The sequence below is a fragment of the Peromyscus eremicus genome, chromosome X, assembly GCF_949786415.1.
Source record: "Peromyscus eremicus chromosome X, PerEre_H2_v1, whole genome shotgun sequence".
Classification (NCBI taxonomy): Eukaryota; Metazoa; Chordata; class Mammalia; order Rodentia; family Cricetidae; genus Peromyscus; species Peromyscus eremicus.
Genome location: NC_081439.1, coordinates 133,890,523 through 133,908,770, shown reverse-complemented (window position 1 = coordinate 133,908,770; position 18,248 = coordinate 133,890,523). Strand labels below are relative to the sequence as shown.

At 36.1% G+C, this 18,248-nt stretch overlaps 1 pseudogene; it reads right to left on the bottom strand.

The window, feature by feature from the left end:
• Positions 1 to 9,255: 9,255 nt before the first annotated feature.
• LOC131900263 (U6 spliceosomal RNA) lies at positions 9,256 to 9,356 on the bottom strand (annotated as a pseudogene).
• Between the last annotated feature and the right edge of the window lie 8,892 nt (positions 9,357 to 18,248).

The window sequence follows — 18,248 nt, the reverse complement described above, 5'->3', positions numbered from 1 at the left end:
CCCAATCCTTTTTTTTATAGTTACTGCTCCCATGAATAAAAGCTGACAACTTATTTTCCATCCTTACAGTCTTGTCTTTAGCAGAATGTTATATAGATGACATGATGGTGTATGTAACTTCTCATACTAGCTTCTTTTATGAAATATAATGCCATCATCAAATTCTATAGGTATTAATAGTTCTTACTCTTACATGAATATACCAATTTGTTCATGCATTGACCTACTGAAAAACATTTAGGTTGTTTGCAGCTTAGGGAAATTATAAATACAACTGTTGTAAACACTGGTGTTCCAACACAAATTTTCATTTCTCCAGAACAGAAAATCAGTGGAATTTCTGTATCACATTGTTAAGTACATATTTAACTTTATGAGAAGTTACCAAAACAATTCGTAGAGTTACTGTATTATTTTTCCATCTTTCTAGTAATGCGTGAGAGTCCTAGTTGCTCATATTTGTACCAGGACTTGATATTCTTAATATTTTTCAAGGTGTCATATTGTACTTCATAAACATACAATATATACCATTGTGATTTGTGAGTTAAAACTATTTTAAAGTAAATTATGTGTGTTTATTTTTAAAGAGGAAATGTAATATACAAAGATAAAATGTACACTAAAAACCTTCACTGCTCCTCTCAACCAAGAGGTAACTGCTGGTGGTTTCACATGTATCCTTCCAGGAGTATTTAGCTCATTCATGAACATATCCAAGTATATACAATTTTTTTCAGTATTAAAATATTTTGTTGTGTTTTATATTTATTTATAGTTTGATCCATTTTGAATTAACTTTTGTAAAAAGTGTGAAGTTTACATTAAGGATTTGTTGTTCTTCACTGTTTGCATGCTGATGTCTGATTGTTGCATAGGGCATTGCTGGAAACAAGAGACCAATATTCTTTGTGAATATAAATTAAAAATAATAATGACAGGGGCTGGAGAGATGGCTCAGCAGTTAAGAGCACTGACTGCTCTTCCAGAGGACTCAGAGTTCAATTCCCAGCAACCACATGGCAGCTCACAATTGTCTGTAACTCCAAAATCTGACACCCTCACACAAACATACATGCAGACAAAATACCAATACACATAAAATTAAAAGGAGAAAGAAAAAAGCAATAACAAGGTGTTAGAAAATTTCATCCAATGATATTCAAAACTAACCTAAGGAAACATGTATAACTTATAGGTTAGTTAGTAGGTCAAAAGATATGAGATCAACATATAAAAAAGTCATATGTCATACATTATTATATAATTGGAAATAAGGGGGAGGGAGTAGAGGGGAGTGGATGGGAATGGGAACATAAAGTTATATTTACAATAAATATATTGAAAATTTAGGTCTAAATTTAATTAAGACTGTAAGGGATAGGTATGCTGAAAACTACAAAAATGCCCATGAAAAAAATCACATTCCTAAACAAATAGAGAGTTATATTAGATTCATGAGTTAATATTCTGCATAGTAAAGGTATAAATTCTCCACAAACTACTTATAAAAATAATGAAATTCTTATGAAGATCTTGTAAAGGTTTTTTTGTGGATATAAGCAAGCTAGTCTTAAAATTATAAGGTAAACAAATGAACCAGAATAGCTAAGGGAATTTTGACAATGAATAAATAAAGTTGGAGCAACTAATTATAGTGAGCAACTCATTACTTTAAGAATTACTGTAAAGCTACACTTATAAGAAGAGCACAGTATTGGAAAAGAGATAGACAAATAGGCCAATGGAGGAATATGAGGCCAGATATATGCCCACATAGATATGTTTAGTTGATTTAATTATAGGTTACTTTTCTTCCTTGAATGTTGATGTAATGATGAAGCAATCTGATTCTGAAAAATGTGTGTAGTGCACATGTGTGTGCACATGTATGTGTTTGTGTGTGTGTGTGTATGTGTAGGTATTTAGCCATAAATTCCATTCTTTAATACATATATATGGCTACTCAAGTGATCTATTTATCATAAGTAGGTTTTTTGGTTATTGTGCTAGTCAGGGTTCTCTAGAGAAACAGAACTGATTGAATATATATTCATATATGAATATGAATCCCACATATGAATATGTATGGGATTTATCAGAGTGATTTACAGGTTATGGTCTGACTATTCCAGCAATATGGAAAGTCCAAAAATCCAGTAGTTATCCATTCCGTGGGACTGAATGTCTCAGCTGTTCTTCAGTATATGCAGGAATCCCAAAGAAGTAGGCTCTAACACCAGTGAAGGAATGAACTTGCCAATAAGAGTGAGGACAAGTAGGCAAAGAACTAGTGCTTCCTTTTTCCATGTCCTTTATACAGGCTGCTACCAGAAGGTGTGGCCCAGATTTAAGGTGGATCTTTCCAACACAAAAAATATAAATTTAGGGTAGATCTTCATACCACAAATAATTCAGTCATTAAAAAAAAAAACCAAAAACCCTCGCATGTGTACCCAGCTGCTTGGATTTTACTTAATTCCAGATATAGTCAAGTTGACAACCAAGAATAGCCATCACAGTTATTGTGTGGAAGAGACTATTTGTGAAGGGTTCTGCATATCCTTTGACCTTCTTGATGGGCATTACAAGAATACAAAGACATGACCATTCTTTGCTTATGTTTCTTCTCTGGGTTGTTTTTGCAGTCAGCAACCTAGAAGGGTGAAATAGTGTATTATCATGGGGAGAAGATCAGTGATTTCTTTTAAGAATTGTAAATAATCAGATGTCAGTGTTCCCCTCCTATAATATATCCTATCACATGTATATTTATCTAGGAGACTCATGCGTTCTATCAGCATCCACAAAACAACAATAGGTTGTCTTAATACCTTGCAAGTACAGAAAAATCTTCGACAGTTTGGGCAATGAGAATGATTGAGAGCTGTGTTCATTAACATGAGATGACCAGGATTTAATGGAATAGATTCCCCATATATATGATATTCTTAAACTAAATGGGGCCAAATATTGAAAATGATAGCCTAATATGCTTTGGTTTCTGTTCACTCTCCTCTAGGTGAAAGGATGGAGACCTATTATCATGACATGAGGTGGTTAACCCTGGGATTTCTTCTGTCATGGCTTTAATGCCTGTCATTACTGAATCAAAGAATACATAATGGTAAAATAGTGTTGATAGCGAAGATATAGAACATAGAGTAGAGAAAAATATTCGAGGTTTGTTTGTTGAGCTCAAGAAAGTGTTTACCTGAAACCCAACAGAAATATAAAGCTTTGGTACAGAATCTCATTCTCACTGCATATCCTGATCATTCTCTTCCCCTATATACCAAACAAAATGAATATGTTGGGAAATTAAGGGAGAGGAAAGACCCAACATTTTACAGCTCTGCTAGATATGTAGGCACTAATTTGCTCTCTGACTTCACCCCATGAGGGTGACCAAAATATTGATGACTTCAGAGCAAAGCTGCTGTTGTATGTGTTCATATTTAAAAAGCACCCATTGCCATCTGGGCATTTTCTGGTTTCTGTACTTCACATAGGCAAGAGACAGAACCAGCTCTGGGGTAAAGAACCAAATGGGGAAAACAAACCTTTTCTGCAATTTCAGCTTATAAATATAAAATCCTTTAGGCATAAGATTAAGATAATCAGTCCCCCCTAAGATTGTTAACAAGACAGATTTTTTTCCAGCATCACAATTTATTTTTTGTTTGTGGGCTATTTATTTATCTATTTAGTGTTTTTTTTCAAACACTATATTTTGATCATATCTTTCCCCTATTCCAACTCCTCCAAAATTCTCCCCATCTCCCAACTTCATGTTCTTCCCTGCCCACACACACACAAAAAGAAAAAATCAAGATGAACAAACAGGGCAGCCAAAGCTACATTGTCTAAAAATCCCATTAAAATAAAAAAAATACCAAAACAAAAAGAACACACATACACCCTCCAACACACACAATTATAGAATCTGTCTTGTGTTCCTGAGCAGAGATACTGCTCTGGAATGTGGTTGATTTATCCAGTGACACTCCATTGTAGAAAACTGATTTTCCCCTTTCTAGCAGATATCAATTGCAAAAAAATTAGCATCACAATTAATTTCTAGCATAATGCTAGAAAGTGTGGTAAAGGAGAAAAATAAATAATATGAATACAGACTGAAATGATAGAAGTAAAAGTCTGTATTCACATGATATGATCACCTATCTGTGAGATCCTAAGGAATCTACATAAAAAGCTATTTGAAATAATAGAGTGCAGTGTGACTTTTCCTAGGTACTCTATTCAAACCCTGGATAGAGAAGGCAATGAGCAACTAAAACAATTATTCTACCCAGGTTTTAACTAGGTGAAACAGTAAGTTATTTAGATTACTTACATGAGCATGGTCAACTCATAGACAGCTATAACACCAAAAATCCTCTCTTCCCAGCAAATATTAACTGCTTATATATCCTTGGAGAGAGGAGAGGTATCTTGAGCCCCATGAGCCTGTTTAGCTTCATTAGCACCTCTTCCCTTCTTAAAAAAAAAGGAATGTTAATATATTCAGTCTTGTGAGATACATGTGGGAGTGAGCTCAGCTGACCTGATTCAAGATGGCAGTGATCACATTCAACCAGGAGAAAACACACAGAGTACAGAAGACCACAAAATATAATATTAATATACAAATATCAGTTGTATCTATATATTAACGAAAAGTTAGAAATTAAAATTTAAAACACCATTTACAGAAGCAAACAAAAACATTAAACATAGATAGATACATTAAGCAAAAGATGTATAAGACTGTACACCTGAAAGCAGACAAGTTTATTGAGAGCAATAGCAGAAGCTGTAAGTAAATAAAAATATACACCATGGTCAAGAAATTGAAAGACTCGATATTTTAAATAGTTAATTTAGTTTTCTATTATTTTGTAAGAAATTGCCACCAACTAAGTGACTTAAAATGACATAACTTCATAGTTTAACAGTTTCTGTGAATGAGGCATCAAGGCATGGGATAGTTACATTCTTTGTTCATGGTCTTACCAGGCTAGCTGAATTCAAGGTGTTGGTTAGAGCTACAATCTCATCTGAGGTTCAGAGTACTCTTCTAAGCTTACTGATTACTGGAAGAATTCGTTTCACTGCAATTGTGTGACTGAGAATCAGAGAATCAATAACACACCCCTGAAATACTAGAATAAATAGTTAAATCTGAACTTTTAAAGTTAATTTAAGGAATCAATTGCACCCAGTCACTAATGTAAGACTATGGTACAAACCTTCAGTAAAAAAAAATGACTAGGTTTGGGACATCTATTGTACAACATTGTCACAATAGCTAGTAATATGTTTTAACTTGAAATATGATAAGATGGCAAAATTTCAATGTCCTGACTTCCATATTAATTGTAACAGCAGAGAGTGGTGGATATGGTTAATTAATTTGAATATGGTACTCATTACAAAGTGTTTACATATATCAGATCATCATACCATATACCTTGTATATACACAATTTTTATTTGTTAGTTATAATTTAATGAAGCTGGAAAAAGTAGGACTAGAAAATAGAAGTTCTATGGGAAACAATTATCTATCTTAAACTATCTCGTTTCAGGAACTTAGTTTCTGATGGGCGATCTAGGACTACTTTAAGAAAAGTCAGCAATTAGAAAGAATTATCAAAACTCAAAGTGTGAAAAATTCTACAGAACAAACAATTGGTTTCTTCTACAGATGCATGGAAAGGAATCAAACTTGTAATTAAAACAAATTAAATAAATATATTTATTCTTAAATATGAACTGTGCTTGGATTTTGATTTAAAGCAATTATTATTTTTTTTTTCTGAGACAGGGTTTCTCTGTGTAGCTTTGCGCCTTTCCTGGGACTCACTTGGTATCCCAGGCTGGCCTCAAACTCACAGAGATCCGCCTGGCTCTGCCTCCCAAGTGCTGGGATTAAAGGCGTGCGCCACCACCGCCCGGCCGATTTAAAGCAATTATTAAAAGTACAGGAAACAAGGGAATTTGTGTATTGAATTGATGTTTGGAAACATTAAGGAAAAACTATTATCTTTAGATGTGATAATATCTTTAGATACAGTTAAGATATGGATGGCTCAGTGTTTAAGAGTACTTGCTGTTTTTGCAGAGGATCTGGGTTAAGTTCCTAGCACCCACATTGGGTGACTCATAACCGCCTGAAAATCTGGCTCCAGAGCCTCCAACACCTTTTTCTGGCCTCTTGAGCACACACATGCACATACATATGTACACACACACACACACACACACACACACACACACCATTAAAATAATAAAGACTACAGAAAGATGGCTCACTAAGTGGTTAAAAGCACTCACTGCTCTTGCAGAGGACCACTTTCATGCTAGCACTGATATGGTGGCTTACAAATGTCTCTAACTTTGGTTCTAGGAGATTTGACACCCTCTTCTGGCCTCTGCTGGCACCAGGCATGAAAATGGTACACATGCATACATGCAGGCAAAACACTCATACACCTAAAATAAAAACAAATAAATATTTAAGAATATAAATCTTTAGAAAAGAAATTTTTATCTTTAGATATGATATTGAGGTTATGTTTTAAAACTTATTATCCTTTACAGATTATCCTTTACAGATGCATGTTAAAATGTTTGTGGGTGGAATGATACAACTTGGTTTTATCTCAAAATAAGGGATAATGAGTGAGAAGATTCAGTGGAAACAAGACTGATTTGAATGAGGCTTCTGCCTTGAGCAATGAAGTATATGACAGAACTGGTTAGTGAGACAAGGAAACCAGAAAAAGAAATAAGGAAGCCTAATGGCCTAATGGATAAGGCATTTATCCTTAACCAAAAAGAAAAACAGATTTTTAAATTTTTTTTTATTGTTTGAGAATATAATAAGGAAAGAGTATTTTCTCAAAAAGGAAAATAATCTCAAATTAGGTATTAAAGTTTCTCTTATTCAGCAGCCAATCAATGGTATAGAACTCTTCCAAGCATCAAAATAAATATTCTATAACTTCTTTTTTCCTTTACTCCCTTCAGTTATCTCTTTTGCATATGCTAATTATATAATAATAGGTTTCATTATGACATTTTCATACACGTATATAATATATTTAGGGGGCTGATGAGATGGCTCAGCTGGTAAGTACCTACCATGCTAACCTGATAACCCGAGTTTGATTCCCCAAACTCACAGTAGAAGAAAAAAAACTGATTTCTGGAAATTGTCTTCTGACCTCCACAGGCAAACCATGGTATACACATGCATACACTCACACATACATCATAGACACAATAATAGGGGTGGTGGTAAGTAGTTGCTGTGGGATATCTTTCTGTATGCTGCGAATATGTGTTGCTCTTTAAAAGTAGATTCAATAATCTATCCTTTCATCCTATCATATCTATAATATCCACTTTTCTTCTTTATAATCAACTCCCTTTAAATAAAAACAAACATTTATAAACAATATTTTGGGAATTTGGACGTAGCTTCTCCTACTACTTCCTGCTGTGGTAATCTTATGGGGATCCTGAAAAAATTAAGAATTATAGTTAAATCTTGGCTGTAGTAGTCTGTGAGGATGGATCATCTCAGCCAATTCCTTTGAAGCTGATTTTGGATGTTAGATGATCTGGTCCAAGGTGTCATCGTACACCTTTCAGGGGGTCTTGGCTGATCAAGCCATATTAGCCTGGAAGCAATCCACAGGTTTTCATCTTCTGTGGAAACAAAAGCAGAACCTCTTTTCCAAAGCAACATATCCTTAGACATAAAATTTGAAGTCAAGATACCTTTATATATATATATATGTGTGTGTGTGTGTGTGTGTGTGTGTGTGTGTGTGTGTGTGTGTGTGTGTGTGTAACTCAGCAGCCTTTACAATTAAATGTCTTTCTACATTTAAAAATTCCAAAGACAATCGTGGGGCCAGACAGGACCAGAGAAACACAGGGCTGGGACCAACGAAACCTTCCGGCTACATTTGGCTGCCCAACGTGGAGCAAGAGTTTCCACCTAAAACCTGAGAGAACTTAATAAGAGATTCTAAAATGGAGCCCAAAACAGCTTCCTACTTCATGTCTCATATGGGCCTGGAACAAAAAATGCCACAGTACAGAGACACTGCAGCCTTCGGGCTTGAGCACATCAAGCAGATTCTCACATCAGTACACAGAGCTGTCTCCAAGCTGAATGGTGGATTTAGCCTTTACTCATACAGACAAAAAAGTTTTATGGGCCAGCTGCATGCTACCTGGTGGCAGCATGGACCCCTGAGTTGGCAGGGTAAGCATGGCTCTCCTAGGTACCTCTGCCATATTGGGAAACTGAAGTGGGCAGAATCAGTAACCAGGGCTTCCACTTCAATCTTAGCCACATTGCAGTTTGCAATGATCATAAAAGGATTATAGATACACAAAAGACAAATTCAGATGAAATAAACCTCTAAATGGTTTACAATGTATGTAAAAATGTATGTAGGCTTGGAAGAGGGAGGAAAAGGAGGATAGGCAGTTATATAAAGAAATAAATAATTAAAAAAATAAAGTCTTTAAAGAGACAGTAAAAGGAATATAAAAAATAAGCCACTTAAAGTGGATATGTGTTGCTCTGATTAGTTGATAAATAAAGCTGCATTGGCCTATGGCAAGGCAGCTTAGAGGCAGGCAGAAAATCTAAGCAGACATATGGAGAGAAGAAAGGAGAGGAGAGAGAGACACCAGCCACCACCAAAGGAGCAGCAAGATGCCAGCAGATCAGTAATGCCACAGCCATGTGGCAACTTAATAGAAATGGGTTAAATTGTAAGAGCTAGCTAGCAAGAAGCCTGCCATAGGCCATACAATTTATAAATAATATTAAGCCTCTGAATGTTTATTTTATAAGTGTCTGCAGCATCGCGGAACCAGACAGGGCAGGAAAAATGCAGGGCCAGGACCAGAGAAATCTTCTGGCTACAAGTAGTAGTAGTAGCAGCAGCTACTACTAAGTGTTTTTTATCATATTCACATTACCCGTTAGCCTCTGTTGTACTCCTTCTACTCCCAGTGATCCCCTTCTACTCAGCTAGTCCTCTTACTATGTTCATATTTTTCTTTTCTCTCTTTTTTGTGACCCATTTTTATTCTACTAGGATTTCTTATAAGACCCAAACTGAATGATTTTGACAAAATCATGGTCTCCTTATCAGTGTAACACCACTGAAGAAAATGTGTCTCTATCCCCCAGCAACCATTAACTGCCTATAGATAACTCAGGAAAACTATGGAATGCTTCACAAATGCTATCCTTGCACAGGGGCCATTCTAATATTTCCTGTAACATCCCAATTTTAATATTTGTGCTGCCAAAGTAAGCACTCTGTAGTTTCTTAAATGTTTTCTTGAATGGGGAACTCATTATTTTGTGATTTTAAACTGTTAAAAAAATTACTGGATATCTATACCTTTTATTTATTTTAAATTAGCAACTCTATGAGCTTAAAAACTGGCTCCTTTTCTGAACAAACGAGTTTCATTTCATTTTTTATATGACAGTTTTTTGAATATTTGTAGACAGTGATCCTGCCACACTAAAGCCATATTTTCAGGCTAAGTTTTCTTTATATTTTTGATTTACCATCCTATCACACCTCTTGCCCCCTGGATCAATTCAAGTGTACTGATGTTCTACTTAAAGTTTAGAGCTCAGTATTTTTTGTTGCTGGAAAGTATATCTGTCATTGCAGCTCATCACTTTTGCACATATTAGAGTTAATCTGGAGCAGTTATTCTTCTAATGACCCCATATAATTAACCCTTGTGGTATATAATTAAAAATAAACATATATCAGTGTTCCTATGTTTCCCCACGGAACTGTTCTAATTCATCTTTGTCCTCTGGCTACAATTTTATATAAGATATCCATAGGGCAGTTAATTTTGGAAACACATATGATAGAAAATTGCAGTTCAGTTCTTAATTTACTCGCAATCAGTTCTCTTTATACTCCATTTTATTGTGTCCATTTATTCCTCCACCTCTAACCCTATGTATAGGCAATATTGAACATCAAATCTTTAAAATGTTACGATGCAGATTAACCTTTGGTAGTTTCTGTCCTTGTCTTCCTGCCTGCCTGCCTGCCTGTCTGTCTCTGTCCCCACCTCCCTGAAATAGTACAGTCTTATGGACTAGACAAATACAAGTGAGGTCACACCAACATATCTTAATATGGATTTGCAGATCTTAAATGCCCAGTGATTATCAGGTTCTGATGCTTTTTAGTTAGTTAGTTAGTTAGTTAGTTAGTTGTTAGTTAATTACTGACAGTAACACTCAGAATTTAGACATTTTTTCCTTTGATACTAGAAGGTAAGTCTCAAATTATTTCCATCTGTCCCTTGAATTTTATAATCAATTATGCTAATATCACATTGAAGATGATTCATTTAAAGACAGAACAACATCAGAACTACATTCTGTGTTGATAATATGTAGTAGGAAATAGATTGTGTTGCTTCTTACATACAAAAGTTTAACAAAACATTTTCAACAATAATTTTAGTATGATGTAATTTTTCTTAGAATCTATTAACTAATGAATTACTTTAATACATTTTCCTCATATTTGACTACCTTTGCATCACTAGCATAACATAGCATTATGTTCAATTAGTATTTCAAGCAGGAGTTATGCATTTATATTTGTAAATGAACTGAATATGTCATTTTCCTTTCACATAATGGCTTTGCCTACTGTAGATGTTGTGATTATTCTTACTTCAAAGATTAAGTTAGGGGACATTCTTTTCTGTTGTTAGGAAGAGTTTTATTAAAATTAGGATGATTTCCTTAAAATGTAGTCACACTTGCCTGTAAAACCATCTGAACCTAGAATATTTTGTGTAGGGATATTTTAAAATATTTCTTTAATTCATTCCTCACAATCAAGCACTATTCAAAAATTTTAATTTGAGGAAGTCAATATTGATAAAGTTGAAGTTTCTTAGTTGTGATAAAGGTATCCTTCACATTCTTCTGAATAATTTTGTCTCTTTGATCTAAGTGTGTTAACAACTAATCAAAGTGCAGAACTGTAGAGCCCAGACCCAACAGAAACAGCTACAAAACAGCTCCTGTACCTAAGGCTCAGAGAGCACTGCAAAAAATATTGTAATAGAGGTTTGGGGAGTTTGCTGTGAGATTGCATCTCCTAGGAACCCATGAAGTCTTACCAACATGGCTGCCTAAACATGAGCTGAACAAGGATAACAGTAATAAACACACTAAAGTGAACAGTAGAAAGCCCAGCCAGCCTTAACCCTAGAGACTATGGACAACAAAGAAATGCTAAACATGGGAGAAATAGTTTTCCACAGAAAAGAGCACAACTAGTTATTCAAAAACATATGGTCATCCCTGAAAGCATAGATACAAGTAACATATGGACTGAGCAGGTTTTATTTATGTATTTAGGAATATATACGTACATACATATACATATATGTATGTAATAATGAATAATGAAAAATAGAGGCAATGATCTTGAAAGAGAGCAAGGAGGGTGTATATGGGAGAGTCTGGAGGGAGGAACGGGAAGGAGGAAATAATCTCAAAAAATAAAAGTAATTTTTAAAAGGAGTGTGTTAGAATATTTATGTAATAAACTTCTGTTTCTTCCTATATATCTTATCAATTTTACTTCACACTTATTTAGTCAATGAAAATATGCTTTAAATTTCTATGACTTTATAGTTAGTTGAATATAAACCATTAGGTAGTCACCTTTTCAACACTTAAAATTATGTTTAAGTTTATTTCATATGAATTTAAGGTAGACAACATTTAATCTTCAATATTTGCTAAATCTACATTTCTCTCAAACTGCTGTTGAAAATTAATTTTTTATTGAGTCAGGTTCCTAATGCTTGAGGCAATTACTTTTGACCTTTAGTTACTACTTTTAACAATTTATGTGTAATCTTCAAATTAGCACATTTTCTCTTTTATTTCTACATTGAAGTTAATTCTGATAAATCTTAATTACATATTAATCTTTTAATACATGTAGACTCATTTGAAGAATTAATATAAAATACTTTATCATCATTAAGCCTGAATTCAGGCACCTTTCATGTCACTAACCACTCTGGTTGACTACACTTTTCTACAATTAAATGGCAAATATGAAATATGATAGTACAAGGTAAACATTAAAAAATTTCATCATTTAATTTGATCACTTCTTTTAAAAATCAAAGCATGAGAGCAGAGTATGAACTGCAAGATAAATATTTTTGCTCGATAAATGAAATATTAGTTCAAATTATTTTGAATTGTGTGTTTAAAATTGAAATTTAGACTTAAAATTACTCTGAAACTAAAGAGAGAAATAAGATGGTTGATTAAGAGTTACACAGAACTTCCTTGTGTTTTTGCAAATCTGAAACAAAATATCTGGTATGTGCAGCAGGGATAAGTAAGTAGCATGGAAAGGCAAGGGAATACAACAGTACACATTAGAAAAAGACTGAGTGGAACCCAGAAATATAAATTTTAGATTCATAAAAGAAGTAAGGACAATAACATAGGGTACCAAACAAAATGATAGGGAAGGGAGAAAATACACCCTCTCCAGTGGAACTGCAAGTAAAAGAGAAAAGAAAGCTTCAGGAAGCTACCAAAGTTCACAAGCCAACCCCTTGTAAAAACAAAATTTAACATGGAGGATCTATATCCTGCACAGCAAGCAGATGCTGATAAAGGGTCCACTATACTTCTTCATTACTTAGCAGCACTATGTCCAAGGAACCATTTTATATATTATAGTCAAACCAGCAGATTTTGTATATTTATTTCTCTAACCTCCAAAGGCCTTCCTCCACAGACAAGGCAAATAATGACCTCAAGAGTTGGTGTGGACTCAGGAAACTGATTCTAAGTTGGACTAAGATGCAATGACATAGGTATACTTGGATAAAAAGTGTGAGAGGCAGCCGGGCGGTGGTGGCCCACGCCTTTAATCCCAGCACTGGGGAGGCAGAGCCAGGCGGATCTCTGTGAGTTCGAGGCCAGCCTGGGCTACCAAGTGAGTTCCAGGAAAGGCGCAAAGCTACACAGAGAAACCCTGTCTCGAAAAAAAAAAAAAAAAAAGTGTGAGAGGCAAGCTACACCACAGAAGAAGCAGAAATGTCCATGAAACTAGAGTTTACATTTTGGTAAGGTGGACGAGACCAACTATGTGTGAATTAAAGCAGAAGTTCTAGGTCTGTGAACTGAGGCCCAGGCACACAAGATAAGCAAACGCCTATGTCTAGCCTGGCAAGCACAGACTGCCTTGATTTTATTGTCTTGTACATTCTAAGAGTGCCAGAGAGATTACTGGAAAGCATTTGCTACTTGTACTGGGCTGAGCCCTCTTTCTGCTTTAACTAGTTTGCAATTTAAAGAGGGAAATTAGTTGCACTTCCTAATCAAAGTAAATTGTAAAAGACAAACCTAGGGTACAAAATAGACCCTGTTCTCCTTAGCAAGGAAGAAATAATTACTTGGTATATTGTTTGGTGGCTGGTTTTTGTTTCAATTTCATTTTTGTTACTTTGTATTTTTCTGTATTTATTTTACTATGCTATCTATCACCATTATTTGTTATACTTTCATCCTATTACATCATATACTTCTCTTTCCTATCTTGCTTCTCTTTTTTCTTTTCTCCATGTCCCTTCTTTTGTCACCTAATTGTTAGTACTTTCATCTTTAATAATGTTTAAACTCTTACTTTAGTTGGTAAATACCCTATTTCTTTCTTTTCTGACCTTGTTTGTAGTATAGTAGTATTTCCTTTTCTACTACATTTTAATGTCTCCTGTTTTGTTTGTTTGTTTCTGTTTGCCTGGAATTCACTATGTAGCCCACACTGGGATCTTAAGTTATGAGGTTATAGATATGAGACACATCTTGCTTCTCACTTGTTTTGAAACAATTGTTATTGTTATCTTCTTTTTCTTCTATGAGTTGACATGGAGGTGGTGATCTCAAGAGGAAGTTGCCCACTATGAATACCTCCATATGGTAAAAGTAACTGCAAGAGATTTCTGCACCAAACAATGAACAAATTGTAATGCAAAAACACAATTCAAGATTGGATGAGAAAATCAGCAATATGAGTGAGAAATTAAACTAGAAAATTGATGGACAGTGGTGGCACATGCCTTTAATCCTAGCACTCAGGAGGCAGAGGTAGGCAGATCTCTGAGTTAGAGGCCAGCCTGATCTACATATTGAGTTCAAGGATACCCAGAGAGAAATCCTGTCTCAAAATTTGTTTTGGGCCTGGAGAGATGGCTCAGTGGTTAAGAGCACTGGTTGCTCTTCCAGAGGTCCTGAGTTCAATTCCCAGCAACCACATGGTGGCTCACAACCATCTGTAATGAGATCTGGTGCTGTCTTCTGGCATAAAGTTGCCTTTATGATAGAGCACTCATATACATAAAATAAATAAACAAACCTTTAAAAATAAAATAAAAAATACATTAGAAAATTGAGTTTCTGAAAGTGAAGAATGAAAACAAACAGATTTGTTGGAAATGAAAAATTTAATAGGTCAAATTTTAAAAAATAGTGAAAGCATTATCAGTAGACTAGATCAAGCAGAGAAAAGAACATTAGAGACTGAAAATATACAAATGAAACATGAATACAACTTTCATCAACTCTGTGACATGATCAAGAGATCAAACCTAAGAATCCATGGAGGGGCTCCCAGCCAGTGACATGGTAAAATAAAGGTGTCAGTGATGGGACAAGGAATTGGACAGCCTAGGGAAGGGGAAATGAGTGGGGCCTAACTGGTGGCCTGAGATTCCAAGATAGCTTGAAGTACATTCAGCCTGAGGGACACTAGATCCCAGGAGAGGCAGGCAGGGAGTTGAGTGGCCTAGGGAGGAAAAAGAATAGGCCTAACTTATGGGAGCTTGGTCTCCTGGTTACCTGGTTGGTGAAAGATCCTGAGAGAACCAGATGGGGAGTTGCTAAACCTGATGGTATAATAGATAAAACATAGGAAATGACTTCCCAAATATGACTCCAACAAGTTAGAAAATAATAGCAAGAATTCCTATGTGAGATTTTATAAAATTTAAAAGTATAGCAAAATAAACAACAGAGTGTAACAGGAATCTTAAAAGGTCTTATTAATAAAAAACTCAGTGCCAGGTATTGGGGTAAATTCTGAAAGATCAGAGAGACAGAACAAGCCACAGATAACCTCACCTTGATGCTGTGGGATGGTCTGTATGTCAAATTGCTCTGATTGGTCAATAAATAAAACACTGATTGGCCAGTGGCTAGGCAGGAACTATAGGCGGGACTAACAGAGAGGAGAAAAGAAAGAACAGGAAGGCAGAAGGAGTCACTGCCAGCCGCTGCCAAGACAAGCAGCATGTGAAGATGCCGGTAAGCCACAAGCCATGTGGCAAGATATAGATTTATGGAAATGGATTAATTTAAGCTATAAGAACAGTTAGCAAAAAGCCTGCCATGGCTATACAGTTTGTAAGCAATATAAGTCTCTGTGTTTACTTGGTTGGGTCTGAGTGGCTGTGGGACTGGCGGGTGAGAGAGATTTGTCCTGACTGTGGGCCAGGCAGGAAAACTAGCTACACCTTGCCAACTTCTCAGCTGATCCTGTTTCCTCAAATTGGAAGCCTCTCAGTCCTCATCCAAACAAATCTCAGCTGAACTGATGCTAAAAGCCTAAAAGTTTAAAAGCCTAAAGTCCTCTAGTTCCTGGCTTCTAGCCTTATATACCTTTCTGCTTCCTGCCATCACTTCCTGGGATTAAAGGCATGAGTCACCATGCCTGGCTATTTCCAGTGTGATCTTGAACTCACAGAGACCTGAATGGATCTCTGCCTCCCAAGTGATAGGATTAAAGGTGTGTCCAACCAACAAATGAGCAAATTAACAGAGTCTTTAAAAGAAGTATAGTCAACAAATAACTGAATAAATGCTCAACATCTTTAACCATTAAAGACAATCAAACCTACATTAGTACCATCTAACCCTAGTCAGAATAGCTATCAAAACAAAACAAAACAAATCAAAAAACAGGCAACACAAATGCTGGTGAAGATACAAGAGTATGGTGATATTTTATTTGTGCTGAAATGTGATTTTATTTGTATGTTAATAAAGTTGCCTGGAGATCAGAGCTAAGAGCAAGCCATTAAGCAGAAATCTGGTAGTGGTAGCACATGTCCTTAATCTGATCACATGTCAGGCAGAGTCTCTGTGTGTTCAAGGACATAGCCAAGCGGTGACCCGAACCTTTAATCTCAGTACCAACCATAGAGACCTGGAGGTCTGTATAGACATGCAGTGACGAGGAAGTCACGTGGTTGGGTTTAGAGCCAATGAGAAGGCAGAACAGAAAGGCAATAAAAAGACAGGACACAGGAAGAAGGTCTCTCTCTCTCAGGGGAAGGACGGCAGCAAGTGATAAGATAAGGTGGTCTTAGCTCTTGGCTACTGCTCCATCTCTGGGCTTTTAACTCTTTATTTGGCTCTGTGTTTCTTATTTAATAAGACCATTTAGAATTACATCTATACAAGAGGAATGGGAAAATAACCTTTATAGGTTGTGAATGGAAATGTAGTTTAGTCCAGCCAATATGGAAACCAGCATAGAACTTCCTCAAAAAAACTAAACTAGTACTACTATGTTTATTCTTATGCTATTCATAATTTCTAAGTTATGAAACCAGCCAAGGTACCCATCATCAGACAATTGAATAAAGAAAATGTGGCATATATGTATATATTTATATATTTATATGGTGGATTATTATTCAGCAATAAAGAAAAATAAGCATGTGCTATTTATGAAGGAAATAGATGGATCTTCATGTTAAGTGAAAGAAGTCAAGCTCAACAACACAAATACCAGATGTTCCTCTCATATATTGAATCTCAATTTTTTTTTATGGTGAAGAAGAAAGTTTATTGTAGATAAAAGGGAGAGCATAGTCAGAGGCAGGGACATCTGGGAGAGTACAGAGTGGACATGACCCTGAGCCATGTGAGGAGAGGGGGAGGGGAAGGGAGAGGGGAGAGAGGGGGACCAGGTGCAGCAGCCAAGAGGGCAAAAGGTAGAAAAAGGTGGGAGGGGGAGTAACCAAAATGGCTGAATTACATAGGGAAGAGCCTCTAGGGAGAAGAGCAGCCCAGCCCCGGGCTGGAGAATTCAGGGTAGAAGGTTGGATGTGCCAGCCATACCCTGTAACAGTTAAGGACTGAGGGATGCTGGGAGAACCTGGCAGCCAGGTCAGCTTTGATATCTTTTTTTTAAATTTAATTTAATTTTATTTTGCAATACAATTCAGTTCTACATATCAGCCATGGATTCCCTTGTTCTCCCCCCTCCTGCCCCCCTTACCTTCCTCCCAGCCCACCCCTATTCCCACCTCCTCCAGGGCAAAGCCTCCCCCGAGGACTGAGATCAACGTGGTAGACTCAGTCCAGGCAGGTCCAGTCCCCTCCTCCCAGGCCGAGCCAAGCGATCCTGCATAGGCCCCAGGTTTCAAACAGCCAACTCATGCAATGAGCACAGGACCCAGTCCCACTGCCTGGATGCCTCCCAAACAGATCAAGCTAATTGATTATCTCACCCATTCAGAGGGCCTGATCCAGTTGGGGACCCCTCAGCCATTGGTTCATAGTTCATGTGTTTCCACTCATTTGGCTATTTGTCCCTGTGCTTTATCCAACCTTGATCTCAACAATTCTTTTTTTTCCAACTCCAAAGCCAGTTTTAATTTTTAATTGAACTGAAACTACAAAAGATCATTTGCTTCATGTGTCTGTAGAGAAGAGCAGAAACAAATATTTGGGAAGATTTATCAAATTTTATCCTATTGGAAATGAGATATACCAATAGGCCAATTTACTCTTTTTCTTGGGACATTTTATCTAGATGATTCAGCATTTTGCTTCAGATGTCTCGTTTGTCCAGCAGTCCTCAAATCTGTAGATGGATGCCTTTATTATCCTCGAAACACAATCTTTAAAGTATATAGGCTGATTTAATTCTGTAGGGTTTTTTTTTAATTATCTAATGTCTCTCTGCAGCTGTGGTTCCTTTCTCATTAGCATTGAGAAAATTCAGAGTTAATAGAGCATTATGTAATCGATTTCTGGGAGTCTTTGTTACCCCTTTCTGTTTATTTTATTTTTTCAAATTTTTTATTTTTATTTTGCAATACAATTCAGTT